We start from the raw sequence: 22,027 nt of genomic DNA, 5'->3' as shown, positions 1-22,027 counted from the left end.
CCGTCAATCTGTGCTACACCTGGATCTACAGGGCAGTTGCCACTGTTACACTTGCACCAGCACTTGATTCGCTCTGATTAGTAGGGGTTGTATATGGTGGAGGTCTTGAAGTTAACATCTTTTCTAAAACTTCATCACCCAAATCAGTATCCCCATCCTATGTTTTGGGATCTCTTTCATTTCCTCTCCTAGTTGTTTCTATAGTAATAGCTGAATATATGTGAGTTCCATCTATTATAGCCTTTCTCCATCTACGCTGTCCTTCATTCTATTGAGCATCTTCAAATTTCGCACCACTCTTTGTCCTCCTCTGGTATTTTTACCTCTCTTTGTCCCTTGCCATTTTCTCCCATTCACTCAGGGCTTAATATTGAGTAGGTTTAGGTGTTAGTTCCATTTCGTACAATTTTCCTTTCAAATTATCAAGAATTCTAGTATTAAATGCTCCGAGTCTCTTTCTCAGTGAATTTACTCCATTGGTGAAGCCAATAACAAGTGTATAGTCCATTCTCAGTTGTCATAATATATGCAAGTGTACCTTTGGGATGTGCCTCTTCACTCTTACGTACTGGAATCAATCATCACCAAATTCTTAATTTTTTTAAAAACATAGCGGAATTTCTCCATACTGCAGTTTCACAAAGCAGTCAATACTTCAGTCAAACAATGTAGGCGTTCTTGAAGCACAAAGCACCATGGCAACAAAACATGGCTCCAAGCAACCCCCATTTACCTTCACATTGCAAAAAAGCATTAATATTTTCAAACACTTACAGTTCCTCTCTCATAGCTTGATAATTAGACATCAGTCTCAATGTCTTGAGAAAGTCGATAAGTTATCTTCCGTTTAGATTTGTGTCTGACATTGCACAATTGCTAATCCTGGTAAAGGTGCACAGGGCAGGCAACCAGAAGAGGGTAAAATTGGAGAATATGTAGCTTTGCTATCTGATGCAGAGAACAATGAATTACACTAGCAAAGTATTGCAGTTGGTCATTCTGGACAACATGAGTCAAGGGTATGGATTTCTTTTTTTTCGTTTTTTGAGGGTCAGTTCATAAGCTGCAGAAGGGATAATCTGTTGACAATGTGGTGATGTTCTAAAAATTGGCCAGCTTACTCTGTGATAAAATCTATGCACAACAAAAATGATAAGACATCTCTGAGCATTCACCTACAAACTCATTCCTTGTGCACTACATTTGCATCTAATTACAGATTGCAGGGAGTACCAAACTAACAACAGTGAAGCAGTTGACTCACCTAAGCAGCAGTATGTGTTCCATGAGAACCAGAGTGTTCCACTTTTGTTTTTTGATGAGTCTATCTCTCAAACACCGTGAGTAGTGGTCTTCTCAGAGTCAAGTGCTTCTACTATAATGACAGGAGATAGTAGGTGGAGAGTTATTGACACTCTTGGTCTACTAGCTGTAATTGCTGTGGCAGATACATATATATATACTATGGTGGAAAAAACAGCAAGTTTGCCTTTTCTGATGATTGTTCATAAACAGAAACAAGGCTGCATTTCCTTTAATGCTTTAAACTCTTCTATAATGTGCTATCCTGTGAACATTTCTTCACAACACCCTTTACCACTGTACAGTTTTGGGCTACTAAATCATTACAAAATGGATGAGAAATTTGTTTAGTGCAATTTAACGTTTGCAAACAATAACAGTAAAATGTGCAAACATTGAACACATTTCCAACAAGCTTTATTAAACTCACATACAAATATTTGAAGGGAATGGGAGCTCGTAGAAGACCATACGGTAAGTGGAGGCGATTAAATGGTATGTATGACATCACTTTGCAAATTACACAAAAAAGACAGCAATACCAAAAACAATAGGTTAGACACCATCTCTGAGAAACAGATTTGTCATGATGTATTTTATACTGCCATGGTAAAGACTGACAGATTGGCAAATCTCCATAATCTGCAGTCAAAGCACAATTCACATTATATCAAGCACACTCAGACCCAGATTTACTAAATCATTTGGTTGCCATTGCATTACACAAAGCAACGCAAACACATAGGAGATATGTAATAAGCCAAGTAAAGCCACATTGCGTGGTTTAGTAAATCCAGAGTAACGTAAGGCAGCGCAAATCTATGCCTTGTATTACTCTGTGTTGGAAAGAAGTTGCATGGGTGGAGTGTGGGTGTTCTGCAGTATCCACCCATGGATTTTGGTGTATTCCAGATTTACTAAGGGTAGTAGTGCAATACATTTCGCGCAACGTGCAGGTGGGGGCACCTGCTGTTGCTGGACTACCAGCTGGCCACCCTGCGGTTGTTATTAGCCCCGTCATGGTTAATTCGGTAATGGGCAAGCGCCCCCAGAATAAGGACGATTTGCCTTATTGGCTTGCCGAGAAATGTGACCAACTGGAAGCAGTATTTCCGCACTCTACTCCTGTGGAGAAACACAGGATCCTCACCATTAGTTTGCAGAAGGACTTAGTCCCAGAAGTGTCCGATTGTGAAAACTGGGGTAAGGTTTTTGTCGCGGTCTACTCGAAGTGCTTTGGCACTCCGTCTATGGCTGTGCTTCCCTCCGTCATTAAACGTGTTCAGGATAACCATGGTCCAGAGGCGGCTGTCGAGTTGGGAATGCGGCTTGTCGGTGTGTTCGACTTAGTTGCCTCTCTCGTCCTTGGTAATCTCAAGGGAGATGCGGTACAATTCCAAGTGGCTAATGGCTTAGCCCGCTTCTATGAGCTCGATAAGCCCAAAGAGTTGCTTAAAATATTGCGTAAGTTTATAGAACTATTGGCCGCAGTAGCTTAGGGATTAAGCCGACTATAGTCATTCCTGACTTGATACAGCACACTAAGGTGAGCTTTTCTATTAAAGACGATCGCCCAACTTTTCCAAAGCAAAATTGGCGAACGTAGAAACAGGGGAAGCAGCAACAGAAACAGGGGTCTCGTCCTGCGTCTCCCGTACAGCCGACTGGTGAACGCACTTAAGATTTGCGCAATCGCACTGGTATTAGGTCACCTGATAGATTTCAGGTTACTGAACAACGTTCTCCTCGTTCTTCACAGGAAACATCGGCCTCACAGTCCGGTGGCGGAGAACGTGGCAAAGGTCGGGGTACCCAACAAGGACGTGAGCAAGCCCGTCAGGCTGACGGTAAAGGCAATCAGGACGAGTTTGCACGTCAACATCCCCCGTTTCAGAAGAGGAAAGTTGCTGCACTAACAGCGAGGTATGCCACAGATAATGAGAACGCAGCTTCGGAACCTGACATGGGCTCTAACGGTGCTCGACAGCGCAGCGGAGGTTACAGTAGTGCGGCAAGCACTGCGTCCATACCTGGAGACAACAGCAACTGACACGTTCATTACTGTAGAAACTGCGGACACTAGAGTGGCTCCCCCTGACAGACTATATGACATAGTCCTCTTAATTGAAGGTGACATAAAACGTACAATTCAAGGGATTTTTTGGGATAATCTGACCTCTTCCTATGACATTCTCTTAGCGGAGGCGGACTGGCCCCCGGATTTCATTTTAGATGCTCCTAGAGGGGAGGAGGTAATCCTCCCGTACCTTGCGCACACAGTGCCAAAGGAACACGCTGAAAAGTTTGCCGAGGAGTGGGCTCAGGTGCTTGCTCCAGCTTGGTATCGTACTCAGGTAGGCTGGGATAAATTGTCCCCCAGCCATGAGATTCCCTTACGGTCTATGCCCCAGCCACAGCCTCAATATCCCATGCGCCGCAAAGCTAGATCTCACGTTGCAGAAATCCTTGAACAATTGGAATATCAGGGTGTTATTGAAACAGGTGTGTCACCAATGAATAATCCTTTATTCACTGTAATGAAGCCTGATGGGTCGTACCGCCTAGTTTTGGATTACCGGCATTTGAACTCTCATTGCCGGACATGTGCTGTACAAAATACCCACAGTTCTGCCCTCGTAGATAGACTCGTGAGAAAAAAGTTTAAAACCACACTTGATATATCGAATGGCTTTTATAGTCATAACCTGTCCTCTATTAGTAGTCAGTGGACAGCGTTTACTTCGGGCGGCAAACAAAAACAGTTTAAGAGATTGGATATGGGCTACAAAAACAACCCTGGCGTCTTTGCCGCACGTGTTGTCTTTCTGTTGGAGAGCATTGACCCTGATGCGTACTCGTATGTTGACGATATCTATCTCACAGGCGACGAGTTATGGCCGCATCTGTGTCGCGTTGATCGCATCATTGTTATGTTTGCAGACTTCGGTTACAAATTCAACTTTGCGAAGTCTCACATTGCAGAGTATACAGTGTTGTTCTTGGGCTACGAGCTCAACAATGAGGGTCGAGGATTAGCTCCTCACTTTCTGGAGAAGTGCGCATGCTTGCGTGCTCCTACAACATTGAAAAAATTACAATCTTTGCTAGGCTTTCTGAATTTCGGCGTACGTACATTCCTGATTATGCCCAGCGTATCAAGCTTTATGCCTTGGTACAACCTACTTTTTCCAAATCGAGCTGGCTGCCAGAGCATTCAGCTATTTTGCAATCATTGCAGGCTGATCTTCTTGCTTCGAAATATTTACTGACTCTTGATAACCACACTAACCTGGTGATAAGAATTGTGCCGGGAGCAGTGGGTTTCACATACTTAACATTCAATGAGGGCGATACCGTCCCCATTGCCTACAAATCACACTTGTACACTTCGGCTGAACTGCGTTTTTCCACAGTTGAAAAGGATTTGACTGCAGTGCAGATGGCGATTCTTAAATAACGAGCGCTGTCGCAAGGAAAACGCATGTTGGTGGTTACACCATATCCTGCTCTAGAGGCAGTGACGAAGGCCAGTGTACCTAATTCTAAAGCTTTGCATCCACGTAGGATACAATGGGCCACTTCTTTGACATCACCAGATGTCACCTATATCTTTGATGCCTCCTTACAGACTCAGGAGTTTTTGCAGTATGAATTTGTTCATCCGGCTCCTCTGTCTTTGCGCCCGCTCGAAGATTACCATGGTGTCATTTACACTGACGGTTCGGCGCAACTGACGATGGAATCGAAGCATGCCTATTTGGCAGCCTGCGCAATTGTGGTGGGTACTTTCATGAATGGTCAATTCCAGTCTGATGTCGTGCATACGCAGTCATTGGGTGATTGTACCGCACAATTGGCAGAGCTCCGTGCTCTGGTGCTTGCACTGGAGTTTGCTGATCCTCGGGTTACCACTCTTATTGTAAGTGACTCGTTTTACTGTGTTCAGTCCTTTAACGACAATCTATTCTTTTGGTCTCAAAATGAATATCGTGATTCCAAAGGTAGCACAATTAAGCATAAAATGCTTTGGGTTTGAGTGGCAGAACTTAAAGAACATCTGCCTCTTGTGAATGTAATTCACACTCTTGGTCACCAGCGAGTTGGTGTCCACGCTGTCGGCAACAGCTTGGCTGTCGAGGCAGCGAAAACAGCAGTGGCGACATATCTAGTAGCAGCGGTTACAAGATCCAAAAGTAAGATCGATGATGACATCTTGGCATCTATTACTGCTACAGAGAAGGGAAGTAATTACCCAAGAGGTTTCCCTTCTCTGTACCATTATCATTTAAGTTCTGATAACGTCCCATTAGTGAGAATTAACGATGTTGGAGACAGATTGATTCCCAACGCGGACTGCAGACCATCCTTGATAACAGCAGCTCATGAGGGTATGGCCTCTGCCCATGCCGGCGTTGCAGCAACTGTTACTCTGTTACAACAACGTTACTGGTGGCGCGGGTTATATAAACAGGCTCGCACTTAGGTTCTTGATTGTGACATTTGCCAGCAGATTAAACCTTCAACTGCTGCGCGCCCACCACAAACTCAGTTGTACATATCTAATAAACCGCTTGGGTGTGTTTATCTAGATCACTGCGGTCCGTTCTCCTCTGATACTGCGTACAAGTATATCTTAGATGCAGTGGATTTGTGCACACGTTTTCTGTGGGTATGGCCACAAAGGAGTGCTGATGCCCGTACTGTCATCAGGGATTTGCGTGTCTTTGTGGGAAGTTTTGCGTGTGGTACCTTTCATTCTGATCAGGGCCCTGCGTTCGCCTCTAAGGCATACAAAGAAGCCATGAAAAATGTGGGAGTCCAAGTCAAATTTTTGTCTCCATACCGACCTGAGGGTAATAGTGTAGTGGAGCGAATGAACCGTGACTTAGAGCAACGTGTACTTAATAATCTCCCTAGAAGGTCTCTGGGTGGGCGGACCCCATACATGATGCTCTTTGGCATAAAAATGTTTGTCCCGGACCTTGACGGTCTAGACATGGCAGCGTGTGCCGCACCCTTTGACGTAGATGATCACTGTGCTGTATTACAGAATCTACAAGAAGCCAGAGACAGTCTCGCAAAGCAACACTTGCCCTCCACATCTGATGCTGCGCTTCAGATTCTGGTATTCGGCTGGCTACCTCGAGTTGGTGACGTGGTCCATGAGAAGGTGGAGAACAAGAAGGAGTTCGGCCCCTCTTATCATGCCCCGGTTCCAGTGTTTGGCGTGCAGGGTACAAGAACAGTCATTTTACCTCCACTTCCTGGTCACAAGGATAAAAGGGACATCTCCATTGACAATGTCAAACTACAGCGAGTGGCCGAATCTTCTTAGTATGACTCCAGCGGTCTCTTGCCCGGCGATGCTGAGAAATTCTGTTTTGGCTCCAGCCTCTACCACCATGTCTGATATTGCCATCGAGATGCATACAGTTACTGATCCTTTGTTGCTACCACCGGCTGGTGGTCCACCTGAAGATACTGAGTATGCTTATCCTGCAGATGTACAATTGCCTGTTTTACAATCGACCGTGGTTAACCAGTCACGTTTCTCCTTTGATACTAACTCTATGACTTCCAATGTCCCATCAAAAGTTTCTATTTTTGCTGTTTGGTTTAAAAGACATTTTTTAATTCCCCCTTGGACTTACATTTGGCTGATGCTCATATGTATTTTTTTGTTCTTGTCCATTGGATTTGTGGTGGTATTTTTTCGTCTTGTGAATGGACACTACCTTAAAGAAAGATCTACAATAAGACTAATTGATGGAAATTTGGCCCCCCACTCCTCATCACACGTCATGAAGAGGGACCAGACTTTTGTAAATATTACTGCCTGGCCTGTGTTAGATGGGATTGCGCGGGATGCTGTTAAATTTCAGATTCATGGACCCACAGAGGTTATCAATGTTCCAAATGTATTTCGTGTTTCTATGGGTAATGTCGTTAAGCAAAACATCCGCTCTGATGATTGGGACGTTCAGGCCATAGAATCACTGTTTTCTGATTTGAAATATTATGCCGCTTTTGATGCTGAGGATTTGTATTTAGATACTGCTAATTATGGTGAGCAGTTTTGCTATCAACACTATGGCAATCATTTCCTACATAAAGCCAATACGTATCAACATTTTGTAAATTATACGCAATGGGAGCATTGTCCAACGACCATGCTGGGCAGCTCCACCACATTGGTGAACAAATTCACACATTTTACTGATTTTAGTGTCTCAAAACCTGCCGCCTTTTATTTTAAAGTAGCAGCAGAGTCTGCCTCGAAGGTTAGGCTGACACACACTAAATTATTGTATTCCAAATCCTTTATGGATGATTTGTCAATCAGCGGTTATGATCGGTGGAAAGCTACTTTTGATCTTAAATCGGTTTGGGGTTCTAAACCGTGGCAGGTACAAGGAACAGAAGCTTTGCATCGTGCCTGCCTCATCCCGAACCACATATTGTTTTTGAATTCAACAATTTTTCAGACCACCTGCTTTGGATTGGCTACTTCCAAAAAACTGAATTCTCCTGCAACTCCGGATCTGGGTGCTCATCCAAATTGGGATAATCATACAGATCTGTCCCTTGATGCGTTGCAGTCATACATTACTAATACATCCTTCAATATTTCCAATTTAAATCCGGAAGGGTGGTTAACATGGCAGACGGACTCATATTCCTGTCAACATCGTTTTCTGGGTCTGAAACCTGGATATACGCAGGTTCGTGTAGACCCCCGCTTTGAATCTTCTCATTCTGTTACTACCTACTCGGTAGGGATGTTATGCCAATCTTGGCTGCAACATTCCACCTTGGCATCTGTTAATCTTCATTTATCTAAATTACATGACAAAATAGATTTGAATGATTTTGTTAAGGGTCCCGTAGGTGGCAGGTCCAAAACATGGGTGTATGCTATTTATAACGAAGTTTGGAAGTTATCGCAAATTGAAGCTGCTTCCAGATTGAGAGCTATTGATCAAGCCAATATGGAAAAAGTACTAGCTGTTATCGATAATAGCATTAACACCCTTTCTTCCAGAATTTACACTTTAGATAATATTGTTTTATCTGTTGTTGATGTCGTGCAGGATGATATGTCTGTTTTGTATCATGGTCAAAATCAATTGCGTTCTATAATGCAGTTTGCATAGACGTTGCAAACGTTAAAGGCTGGGAAAATCCCATGGGACTACATGAATACTTCATCTTTGTTCCTCCCCTTTAATCTAACTGCAAAACAACAATTCATGTCCATGAAGGATGCAACATACTCGTTACTGTATATTGAGAAATTAGAACCTTTGCCTTTCTCCGTGGCCGAATTGAACTCCGCAGTGTGGCTTATCCATGGGTTAATCACATTACCATTTCCTTTGTTTAAGTTCAGTTCCTGCATGAAACATTATGCCCTAGGCAGATATGAACAATTGGGTACTGTCTACCTGCATGAAGTTTGGTCACTCCCATTTACATACAGGTGCATGAGAGACGGTAAAGAAGTCTATCTGAAAGTGAGGAATGCACTTCCACACCTTATCACTCTGTAGTTTGTAGGCACATTCAATTGCATGGCGCGTGCAATGTGCTAGCTCCTAATTTAGCATGCGTCCTTAAAGGGATTCCAGTGCCAGCTATTACGCCCTCTTTCACGTTGCTAGCTAACGGTAGTTATTTGCTTTTAAATAACAAAGCTTGCTGCGGGATGCTAGTGGGAATTCCCTACAATCTGACTGTATCACAGAGAGTAGTCTGCTGTAAGAATGTCCTTTTCCCACCCCCGCATGGGCGGCTGGATGTATCCATCTGGCCTTCCATTCCAACCTTGAAAGCAGAGTTCAACAAGATGAGCAGAATAAGGGCTCAATTGTCTCAAAAAGAAGTCGCACTGACTTCTTCACGTGAAACATTTGTCCTTCACGTAGCAAATACGCGCACCAGAGTGCATGCGCTTTTGAATACTGATCTCCCACTTCATTTTGGTGCCCTGATTCAAACTATATTTAATGCCTCGTCGACAACTGCCTTGGCACATTTTTTCAAAATTGTCGGCTCCGACCTCGTGACCTCCATCCAAACTATTTTTGGTGTGATACCGGCATTTTTTCATTCCATTTTTTCCAGCGCCTTTGGCGGTGTCCCGTTGATTCTCGCGGCTGGGGTGCTGTTGTTGGTCTGCTTACTGATCAATGCCTGCACAATTTGTGTTACACAACCGCCTGTCCCAGTTGCTCCATCTTCGTAACCGGATGCTTGAATACTATGGAACATTACCACTGGCATCCCTGAGCATAGCCTATGGATTGACCTTCCGGTTTTCCTACTTTACATGCGTACAACTTGTTTTTCATTACCTAGATTGTCCATTCGAAAGGGCTCTGGATTTATGCTTGTCGAAATCGGTGTCTCCTGCCCAGGATTATGATCGACTAATGAGTCCCTTAGTGGCTCCTGAGTTGGACTGTTCTGGTGTCAGGATTATGGCCTGTGGAGCGGCACATGGAGCCATAGGGAATTGGGACATCGGTACGGCTGCATATGACTTCCTGGCAGGAAGTTATCTTGAAGAACACGCCAGTTGTCCTCTGATTGTGCTAGAGGCCTCAGTTGTCGAAAAAACATGTATGTTCATTTACCTTGCTAGACCGGATGGCGGACACTTTTACAGAATATTCCAATTACTTCCTCTTGGAAGCTGTTGCTACTTACTGTGCTTATACGTTGATGGATTAACTTGGATGTCGTCCAACTTTCCTTGTCTGTCACACACATATGTTTTTTTTTTTTGATTTTTGATTCGACATTCGGGCTCGCTGAGCCTTTCCAAGATGTTACGATTTCCCATTTCTTTTTCCATTCAAATTATTTGTTCCTTTTCTCTGTTTTTTTTTTTCGAACTTTCACTGCCCTTTATATGGATTTCGAATTTGTGCACTTAGTTCCGTTCTATCGAACTTGAACTCTGCGTTCCTTAATTGTATCCTTATTTGTTTGTGGTCAGATCAAGGGGGGGGGTTTAGTGAAGGAAGCGATTTAGATACATACATTGCTATGTTAGCATAAGCGCGTTAGATGTTAGAAAGCCATCTTGTCACTTTTGCTGCTTTTGCACACGACACTGCAGATACATGTTATTATTTGAAAAATGGTTGCTTGCCTTTTCTTCACATGAGAACTGTCTGTTGTTCACATCCCTAGACGTGCACTGCGACCTTGGTCTGAACATTGTGTGCAGAAACAGTCTGAGCCGCCAAACAATGTAAGTTTTTGAGTTCAGGTTGATCGGCCCATGCTCTAGCCATAACACGCACACAGCTGCAAATACCTTTAATATTGCAGTCTGCATGCATTAGACGCACATTCTGGAGAAGAACTTTTCCAGGCGCAGAGCAAAGCTGATCCTGTGATGTGATTCACCTAAGCTGATCTTTACTGTATGAGGTTCCCCATTCAAACCTAGAGACCTTCTATTAGTCTAATAATAATAGCTTACTAGTGAAAGGAAGGTGGCTGTATTCCACTGTCATTTATAATATGATTTCTCCTTTCATTTTCTATGGTATTGTAACAATGCTGATGGTTTTAGTCTTAATCATTTGTCTGCTTATGTTAGCCAAAGTACTGCATCTTGAGACACATAGTTTATAAAATAAACATTTTAAACTTTACCGTGTCTCTGATTACTCTTGTTGTGGACTGATATGAGAATAATAACAAACAGGTATTTCTGATTCCCACCATTCCTGAGAGTACTCTAAGTCACTTGTTCTGGGTTGTCTATACATTGGGAGCTCCGATAGAATACGGATAACGAATGGGACACTGATGCTGGCCGGATTGGGGTTCTGGGTACGGAGGTGAGTTTTTGGGTACACCGCAATTCACTGAAGTCCCGGTTTCCTGTGCATAGTTCTGTGCATGAGCAGAATCCCTGCAACAATTTAATCTCTAGTCTTGATATTTATGACAATGGTCTGCAATCTGGTGCAAGGCTTCCACAACTGTAAGATGAGGTAAGGCAGCTGATTTTTAGCACTATCAGCAGGAGGAGTCAAGGAGGCAGCAAGGGGCATATTTATCAAAGAGTTGCATCGCCCTTGCGCCGCACAATGAAGTGCAGGGGTGACACAACTAACAAGTTAAATTTATCAAGCCACACAAGGCCACCTTGTGTGGCCTGTCATGTCTTGATAAAACTAGAGTAACACAACGCAGAATATCATAAGATATATTTCTAAAGCGGTGTGGTGTCTTTTTGTCATGTATTTATTGTGTTACTGTGTGTGTGTTGCACAAATACTTTAATGGAAAACAAGGAGAGAGCCAGGGAAATAGGGGGTACGTCCTTGTCCCCAAATACGATACTAGGCTAAACACTGTGGACGGACCCCCTGAGTAAATGTGTAACAATCACTGTTGTGGTAAGTACATGAACCCATTAGGTTTGCTTAAAAGACCCCTCACGCACCACCCTAGTTGGTGTCATGCTTCATCATTGGGGTCCCAACCGGGTGGCCAAATGCCCTCCCGGTTGTGCTACAACGCCCGATTACAGAGGAGCTCATGTGGTGTGATTTTTCAGTGAAGTATTTGTGAATTAAAAATATCTCTGAGAATCCTGGCTTGTAGAGGTTATTAATGGTGGTCCAGGATATGGATAAAAATATGTGATGCAACTACTAGAGAGTTTTTGCCCATAGTTGACTAGATAATGTGGTCTACATGCTTCAGCCTGAAAGGATAGATAAAGTGGGCTTTCTTCAGGACTGGGTGTGTGAAAAAGTGAGTGACAAAAGTGGAATCACCACGTGAAATAGTGATGTACCTACACATGCACTAAGGTGTGTGGTAGTAGTGTCGGCGTACTCACAGACACTCTGTCAATAAAAAACACTAGGTTTATGTGTTAGGCAGAGATTCGAGGCTCGGGAGGGGTCTCATCTGTAGTACCACTTTGGTGTAGACGGGTATACTGTTAGTAACCTGCTGTGGTCTCCCGTAGTCCCGGCTGGACAAATACTTTACACATTGCCTTTTGAGATAAGCTTGCCTGCTCTGTGCCAAGCTACCAGAGGTGAGCATGGGTTAGCCCAGTAGTGTATCTGGTTTCCTGTGACTAGAGTGGTGGGGTCTGCCTGGCTTGGTTTTATAACTTAGCCAACCAGAAACCATATTTCTAACAGTGGTCATCTTAGACAGTCGTGTCTTGGTACAAAGAAGCTGCTTCGTAGTCGCGAGGAAGCCACAATTCCTGTAACTTCACCTTGAGTTCAGGAAGATACACTATGATGCCTACCAACGGTCCAGCATCGGGGGGGGGCTGTTGAGCATTAGGACTCACTCCAGCAGAGGCCAGCAGAAGAGCTCAGGTAAATCCAATTGGTGCTGGTCAGCTGGGCAGTTGCAGGCAGGCCTCTAGAAGCTTGTTGTGAACCTTTGCCTAAAAACGATGTCAGTCAACTGACATTCGGAGTCACTTATAAGGTGCCTGTGTTTGAGGAAAGCAGATCCACTCTTTTTTCTCCAGGCAGCAAAGCAGTCCTTTTTCTAATCTTCTGCAGGTCCAATAGTCTTCGGATAAGAGGTTCTGAAGCTGCCACTTTTGTACCGGGTGGCAACCTTTGTGTGGGGGATTTCTTGGCCTACTCCCTTGAAGTACAGTCAGAGCAGGATGCAGCTCCTGCCCGGTTATCCTGTCAGGAAGACCCATTCCCTTCAAACCTAGTTCTCTTTTGTCCCCATGTCTGTAAAGAATGCACAGCACACAACAGGAGAGACATTTATAGCCATATGACTCAGGACACTGGCAGAAGACACAGTTGTTTTCAGTAGAAAAATGGCAACTTTCTAAACGTGGCATTTTGAGAATAGTAACTTAAATCCAGACTTCACCATTAAAAAGGTTTCAACATTTCATTTTATTTGAGTGGAAGAAGCATTTTTATATCTGTTCCCAGTCTGAAGTTCTCTTTTTTAAGTATACTAAGGTAGTGTTAGTCTAGAGGAGAGATAGGTTTACAACAGTAAAGAACAATTTTGAGAGTATTTCACGATCAGGACATGTAAAACTTAAGTACCGATGTTCTAATTTTTCAAACCATGCACTGTGCCCTATCATCCTCTCTGGCCTATTTTAGGGGGGACTTGTAAGAATTAAAAAGACAGGTTTGGGTCCAGCTAAAGATTTATTTTGCTGGATAAAAATGGCAATTTAAAATTGTGTTACAGGCTGCAGTGGCAGATCTGAGATGTTTTACATTGCTACTTTAGTGGGTGGTACAATGAGTATTGCTGCCAGAAGCAGCATTTAGGTCACATGTCTGGGTACATGTACTACCATTTACTAGGGACTTAGAAGTAAACTAAATATACCAATCAGAGGTAGGCCAATTTTACCATATTTGAAAGGGGAGAGCACAAGTACTTTACCACTGGTTACTGCAGAACAGGAGTCTGCTTTAGTGTGAATTTGTGATTGCCAAGTACAATGAAGGTACTAGTCTTGATCCTATTGCATGCAAGATTCTTTTCACTTAAGCTTCTGATTTTGTCCTCTTTAGGATGAGTAGACAAGATATTATGTTGCATGTGTTTGATGGCAAAATACATTGTATTGCTTTTCCTATTTACTGAAAAGTCATGCTGACACTGAGAGTTGCGCTAGAATTCAGCAGATGTCTTCATGAGAGGCACTGGCATTGGTTAATTGCTGCTGTAGCTGCGCTGTGATTGCTTGACCTTTGTCATAGACATACTGGTATTACTTGTTGCTTGTTTGTTTATTTTGTGAGGTTTTTGGATTATTTTGAGTGAAAATATTGGGTGCTTGTTATACCTGACAGCTTATGTTGATCTTTCTCCAAAGACTTTGCCTTACTCACCCATTTGTTTGCTGATCTCGTTTTTTTGCCCTTAGGACTATGTGCATTTTACCATTGTCAAACAGACCTAAAGTGTGTAGGCTTTCTCCTTTAAACATGTTAACATTGGCCTACACCCAATTGGCACATTTAATTTACTTGTAAGTCCCTAGTGCAGCGGAATTACATGTACCCAGGGCATGCAAATTAAGTTCTACTAGTGGGGGGCCTGCAGCTCTAATTGTGCCACCCACTTAGGTAACCCTTTAGACATGTTTCAGGTCTGCCATTGCAGCCTGGGTACGCAGTTTTGCCGTGCCTGAACCTTCTTTTTTAACACAAATAAGCCACCTCTAGGGGTAGGCGGTACCAGCTCAGGGGGCAGGGTGAAGTGTTTTTAAAAAGTTCGACATATACTTTAAGTTTTTAATGTCCTGATAGTGAAAAACTCTTAAACTACTTTTTTCCTACTGCAAGGCCTGCTCTACCTTTTATACTAGGAACCTTGATTTCCTGAGACACACAATGGTTGAAGAAAAGCTGCAACCTAGACCTAGACAATTTGAAGCACTGAATGAATGGGATTGCATGGCCATTGTAAAAGTTAGTAAATGAAGAGGCTGTTTCAGAGCGCAATTAGCCAGTGGATGGAATCCAAATGGGGCATTTAGATAAGTCATATAGAAAGGGCATGATAGGAGAGGTGATTGTTTTTCCTGGAATGCCTAATCAAAGAGGTTTCTTTTGAATTGTTGAAGAAGACCACGGCTTGTCACATCTGTGAGAAAAATGGGCATTGGAAGCACAATGTAGACATAACTCATATTGAATACAAAACGATGTTGTTCCTGAGATAAGATAGCCTGGCTGATGAGGGTTATGAACCCGAAACCGGTCCCAGGATGCTTGTTTCTAGTCCAGGGAAGACATGGCTTGGCAGTTCGGGCTGGACTGTTCCCATGAGGTACAGGGTCAGACTGATTTGCATATGGCCATGTCTGAACTGGGGTGGTGGAGTGAGCTAAAGAATGATGATGGTTTAAACCCAGATCAGTTGACTGGGGGTGAGTGTTTGATTTGCTCAAACGCTCCATCCATCATCCCCTTTGGTATCGCAATTGTAGGAATCAGCAATAAACAGATTTCAGCAGATGTCCTAGTTCAAATAGTTTCAATGGAGAACAGTTACCAATTCATATTGTGTGATTCATATCCTGTAATGGTAATTGGCAGATATTTGCTTTGCAATAAATGAATTGTTTGATTTATTGCACACTGGATGATGTTGCAATTGAAACCCAAGATAAAGACTTTTGTGATCCAATTTTGCACTTAGGGCCTGATTAAGATCTCAGCAGATGGGTTACTCCATCAGAGTGGTGATGGATATCCCATCTGCCAAATTATAAATAACTTTATGTCCTATGGGTGTCGAGAGATCAGCTGTTCCCAGTTCTTACAAAAGGTGATCCACCTTTTGATTTAAGACATACTGTGAAAGAAGACGTTTGGGATTTCCCTGGAAAAGAAATATGACTGATAAAAAGTGCAAATCCAGTCAGAATTGAAACCCAAGGCAGTTTACCCCAGAATTCAACAATACAACCTTTCACAAGAATCAGAAGAGGGAATGTAGCTTGTGATAGAAAAAGTGTTAGGACACAGCATTCTTTGGGAGGCGCTTGGTAGTTTTAGCAACTCTCCTGTGATGAGCAAAATAAATGAGTGGTAAGTGGAGAATAATGCAGGATCTTAGGAAAACTGATCAAATCGTAATCCTGTGCTTTCTGGTGGTACCAACTCTTGCTGCAGATGCATAATGGTACAAAGTCATTGATTTACTCTACAAAGCCATTATCTGTTCACATTTCAGTTCCAAAATAATGATCTTATTTGAGGTTGAATCCAACAGGGATATAACAAAAGCCTCTCAATCTTTAGTTAGACTCTAAAGAAAGATTTGGAGAATTTGCAGCTACCATGGAAGTCAATGCTAGTGCAGTATATTGATGACCTACTCATGGAATCAAGGACAAAAGAAGGTTGCAAATTAGATACAATTGCACTATCTGAACCATCTAACTGAAAATGGTCAAAAGGTCTCACCACAAATATGGAGTGTTGTAAAAGAGAAGTATTTTACCTTGGTCATGACATTGAAAAAGGGGCAAGGAACATTTCCAGAGAACAATTTTCTGCGATCCTGAAGATAAATCCTCCAACTACCCAGAGGGAATTGAGGATGAATTTGGGAATAGTTGGCTAAGGAGTCAGTGAGTTTCAAACTTTTCCCTAACTGCAAGGCCTTTAATGAGGCTTATTTGCAGTGATATGAAGGATATGGTAACATTTTATGGTGAATGCATGAAGGCCTTTCGGGAACTCAGGGAGAGTTTTTGTAGCATACTTGCTCTTTGAATATCTTATTATGAGAAGGAGTTTTTCAAATTCTGACATTAAAAAAATGGGTGTTTGCTGTCCATGTCTGCCCATAAGCATGGTGTTGTAATGCTGCCTGTCACATACCTCTGTGCTACATTAGATCTAGTAGCCAAAGCTTATCCTGGTTGTCTAAAAGTGATTGCAGCTGTTTGCCTTGCAGCAGAGCAGAGTGAAGCAATTGTCATGGGTCATACACTCATTATGTTGGTCCTACATTCAGTTGAGATTTTGCTTACTCCTACTCACACTTGACAAGCAACTACCTCACAAGGTATGAGCAAATATTACTGGCAGCTGAACCTTAACTATTTCAACGCTACTGCTGATTCCAAATGACGATGACGATGACAATTGTTTGAAGACCCCGACCATGTTTATGGTTATGTAGCAAAATTATGCACAAAGCCAATACCAGATATGAAAGATGTTCCCAATGGAATGCCTGATCTCACTGTTTTGTGGATGGTTCTTGTCTGAGAGTCTATCAAGGAATTGCAAAAGCCTTTTTTGGAGTCTGTTCCATTTCTAAATCACTGAAGCATCATACTTGTCTGACATAACTTCAGCACAAGTGGCAAAATTGATTGCCCTGACAACAGCTTGCTGCCTAGCAAATAAATTGAGTGTGACAATTTATACAAAGAGCCAGTATGGATTTGGAGTGGTACAGGATTTTGGGAAGTGATGTCACAAAAGGACTTCATGCCATCTGGTACTCTCCTTATGAATGGTTCATACATTTTAGATCTGCTTGTAGCAAAACAGCAACCTGAAGAAATTTGAGTGGCAACGTGCATATCCCATGAACCTGGAGAGGACATGGTCGCAGTGGACAGCTATTACACAGACCAGGTAGCTTAATATTGAATCTTTGAAAGTGCAACATTAAGATCAAATGAGCTGAAAGAAATACAAGGATACAAAATACAAGCATACAAACAATGTAACCTGATAACATTACTGGTGATGAGGTATATAATGTGAATTGTTTCCTGATGAATCCAATATTTACAACTTTAAGAGACCCGAATGATCCCAGAATTTCAGACCCATCACCAACCTTCCCCTCCTACTCCAATAACCTACATGACTCACACCATTAAGATTTCAGGAAGGGATACAGCACTGAAACAGCAATGCTAAATATAACAGATGACATTCATAAATTCCTAGACACAAACAGATGCTGCCTGCTGGTCTACCGAAAGACCTATTGGCGGCTTTCGACACTGTAGAACATAAGCTACTTTTGAATGCCCAGCAACAACAAATCAGAGATGATGGCACTGTTCTGAAATGGTTCACCTCAATTTTGCATAACCGGTCCCAACAAAAATCAACAACTGAATGTCCGCACTTCACCCATTACCCGAGGTGTCCAGCAAGGGTCAGTCCTCTCTGCCACACTTTCACATTTACATGGAACCCCTCAATACCATTCTAAACAATCAAATATTTCCTATCACCTCTATGCCAACGACACCCAACTCTACCTAGAAATAACATCTTTGAACGGCATTCACTGACTTAACTCCACACTTTTAAAAGTACAAAACTGGCTATCACACAACCACTTAATACTCAACCAAGTAAAAACTGAAATTCTTGTCTTCTCTAATCATGAACGCCCTCCACAGATCCAACAATAGATAAATAACCTAGACTTTCAGAACTGCAAGCTTACTCTAGCCAAATCTCTGGGTATCTCTCTGGGCTCAAGACTAAACATGAACTCTCACATAAGGTCCACTGCATTGGGTGCTTTTAACAGCTTAAAACTCCTCAACAAAATCAAGCCCTTCCTACCTCCAAATGATCTAAAAACTGCAACACAAGCACTAGCTCTGGCCAGACAAGACTATGGAAATGCCACACTCACTGGAGTAGCCAAAGCACATGTAACCTCCATGAGAGCCACTCTAAATGCAGCAGCAGCAAAAGTCACAGGAGCTAAGAAACATGATCACATCACCCCTGTGTTGAAAAACCTACAGTGGCTACATATCGAAGCACATTTCTGTTTCAAAACTGCCTGTCTCACCCATACAGCCCTACACACTGGTAAACCAGATTAACTCGCAGCCAAACTCACTGAAGCAGGACACTCAAGAAACCTAAGTAGCTCCAACAAGCTCCTTCTCATCCTCCCTAAAAGGCCTTTCTCGCGCTTTCTCAGGCAATTCCCCCAAAATCTGGAATTCTCTCCCAATACATATCAGAACTAACTCCTCCTTCACGAGCTTCATGAGACAACTAAACAATGTCTTCACAACCAGCATCTCTATCAGTCTGGGAAACAGCTGCTCAATCTCACCTTGAAATTCCCAACTAATTACATTTGCCCACCCTGCAAAGCTTGCTTAACGATCCGATGCTCAACTCCGCTATCAAAATTCTTTATTCTGACTGAAAATGCCTGGTCCCTGAAACTGTACTTTTACTGCCTGCAATTGACTGATAACTATCTAGAATCTGTGTTTTCATTGTATTGTGACGCTCTGATACTCTTTGGGTCATGTCAGTGCTATATAAAACTCCAAAAATAACAAAAATAAAATAAAAAGTATAAAATCCTTTGGATTGATTGTACTTTGAGACAGTCCTCAGGCCAGTTTCTGTAAGCTGTACTCCTGGCAGAAGTGTTTAGTTAAAGCAACTGTTCCTGTTTTGCCAAACGCCTCTTGTCTTTTGTTCTTTCAAGGTAAATTCATATTTGAGCAAAAGAACCTTTAGGAAGTACTAGGACGACATAAAATGTTGAGGTGTATCAGAATATTTGTGCCAGAGATGCATTACTTGCCAAAGAAATAACAAGGGTAGGTGAACACTTGTTGTTATGAGTCACATTGGTAAAACAGAAAGCCCATTTACTAGACTTCATGCAGATTTCATAGAAATGTCTGATTGTAATGGGCTTAGATATGTTCTTGTGATTATCCACTTGTTTTCAAAATTAATCAAGGCCTATCCAACTCAGAAAAGTGACAATATACTTATAGTGAGACAGATCATGAAATTCATTACAAAAATGGTTGTGTACTGCTCTTCAGAGGAAGAAAAGTTCCACTTAAGTTACCGATTACAACCATCAGGAGATGTTAAGAAAATGTAGGCCACCCTCAAATCTAAGCTTATGAAGACATGTGCTTCTGCAAATCTAAAATGGTATGAAGCACTTCCTCTCATTCTTATGAGCATTTGATGTACTCCAAATAAGAAGACTAGTCTCTCGTCCCAGGAGATCCTGATGGGTAGAGCCATGAAAGTTGTACCTCCCCTCAGCAACACTTGCATCAATTACTAATGAGATGTTATTAGATTACGTCAAAGTCTGGTCAATGTGGTCAAATCTGTCTCCCATCAGGTGAGTTTGACAACGGCACAAAACAAAGAAACTCAGTGCTAGGCACCACAATGAGGTGACTGGAAGCACATTCTCAAAAACTGTTTGGAGCTAAGATGAAAAGGGCCACATAAAGATGTGCATTTGACTAACACTGCTGTAAAGTGTGCTGGAATCTCACAGTGGATCCATGCCGTTCACACAAGAAGAGTGTAGACAGCAGATGAAGAAGTGGTGACAACAACCATAGAGTCAATCTCAAGTTCGCTGCATGGATCCAGATGGGGAGAAGTAAATGGTGAAGACGATCAGAGTGAAAATCCTGCTAAAGGTACAAGCAGTAATGAAGAAGATCAGAGTGAAGATTTTTATGAAGGTACCAGTAGTCAGTTGCAGTTAAAAATGTTATTTTGTAATATTTTATTCATCTTTTTATTAAAGACAAGGCAAAGACTATAAAGACAAAGAAGCAGCACACTGCTGTATACCTGCATGGACAAATAGGGGAATTTTTTCTCAGCATCAAACAGTCCCTGAATTTCCTCCCTCTCCCCAACACATTACAAACAACTAAATTACATTTTGAGTGATTAGAGAGCAATACATCAGAACTAGTATTAGTGAGGGAAGTGCAGGGATTCCCTCTGTAGTCATTCCACTCGCTTTACATTTTCACCCATTTTTTAGGATAGCCACTGCCTTCATATATTACCTTCTCAGCCAACATGCACCAATCCATGTCATGCTTCCAGTACCCTAATTGTGGTGCCTGCTCCACCCCTCATAATTGTGCAATGTTTTGTTTGGCTATCGCCAGTCCCAGAGTCATCCAAATCTGTTTCATGCGATTTAGGTCTGCTTCTTCCCAGATATTTAAAAGACACTGGTTTGCAGAGTTGCCCATGTTACTCCCACATAGGCCATTCATACAGGCAACCACTGACTCCCAAAATTGTTGTACCTCAGGGCAGCTCCATATAGTGTGGAAGAATGTGCCAATTTGGCCACATTGTCTACGAAACCCAGCTTCAGTTGCCCGACCCATTTTTACCATGCATAGTTGGATCTGTAGAAACATTTTAGTTGCACTAGACGGAACCCAGACTTTATAGCCACCTCCCCTTGGGACGCTAGAGCCTCCGGCCACTCATTGTCCTTCTAGACACCACAGGGGTCAGACACCCATTGTCCCTGAAAATGTTTTAGGATATCTGGTGAGATGTTGATCAGTTTTTGGTACGTGAGGGAATCGACCTTACAGGGCATGTGATTGTCTAATAATATGTCTTCCATCTGTGAAGACTCAGGAAGCATAGCACCTTTCAGCAGTGCTGCTTGAAGTGTGTGTCCTGCAAGGAGTGATAAGTTTCAGTGGGGTCCAGTTGGTGCTCGCGCTGCAGTTCAACAAAGGGAATTACCTCTCTCTATGCCCAGAGATCTCCTACTCTGGAGAGACCAATGAGATCCCACGTATCAAATCCTGGCTGTGTTTCCTAGTACACCCAATGTTACTGCATCCCAGATGGGAGTGGTCTGTGTTATCTTGTTCCTCACACTGAGTGCATGCAGAGCTGTGTGCCAGAGGCTAATTGTTACCAGTCAGACCCTTCATAAGTTATGTATCTGGGTTTTGTTGTAGATGGCCCTCAAGTAGCCCCCTGGTTGCATGGTCTGTCTATCCATTTGAAATGCATGTTCTTCTGCTGGGAAGTGAACACAGTGGCAGTTAGCTGCACCACCCAATAGTATTTTTGAATATCAGGGAAGGCAATCCCTCCATCATTTCATCCCCTCCTCAGTTTATTATTTTCTATTCGTGCCGGGATCCCATCCTAGAGCAATGTTCTAACTTTGTTCTTGATTGCTTTAAATCAGGTCACAGGAGATGGGTAGGAAGTGAAGTGCAAAGCTTAGTGTAGGTGGGGTAGGACCATCATTTAAAAAGTACAGATCTGCAGAGTAGCGACAGGGGTAAGGACCTCCAGTGTTGGACATCACACCTCAATTGTGCATGTGGTGGTATCAGGTCACTATTATAAAATATGTAGGGGTCAGAAGTGATGTAGATTCTGGGGTATCG

This window comes from Triturus cristatus, chromosome 7, assembly GCF_964204655.1.
Source record: "Triturus cristatus chromosome 7, aTriCri1.1, whole genome shotgun sequence".
Lineage (NCBI taxonomy): Eukaryota > Metazoa > Chordata > Amphibia > Caudata > Salamandridae > Triturus > Triturus cristatus.
Note: the sequence above shows the minus strand (reverse complement) of the source record.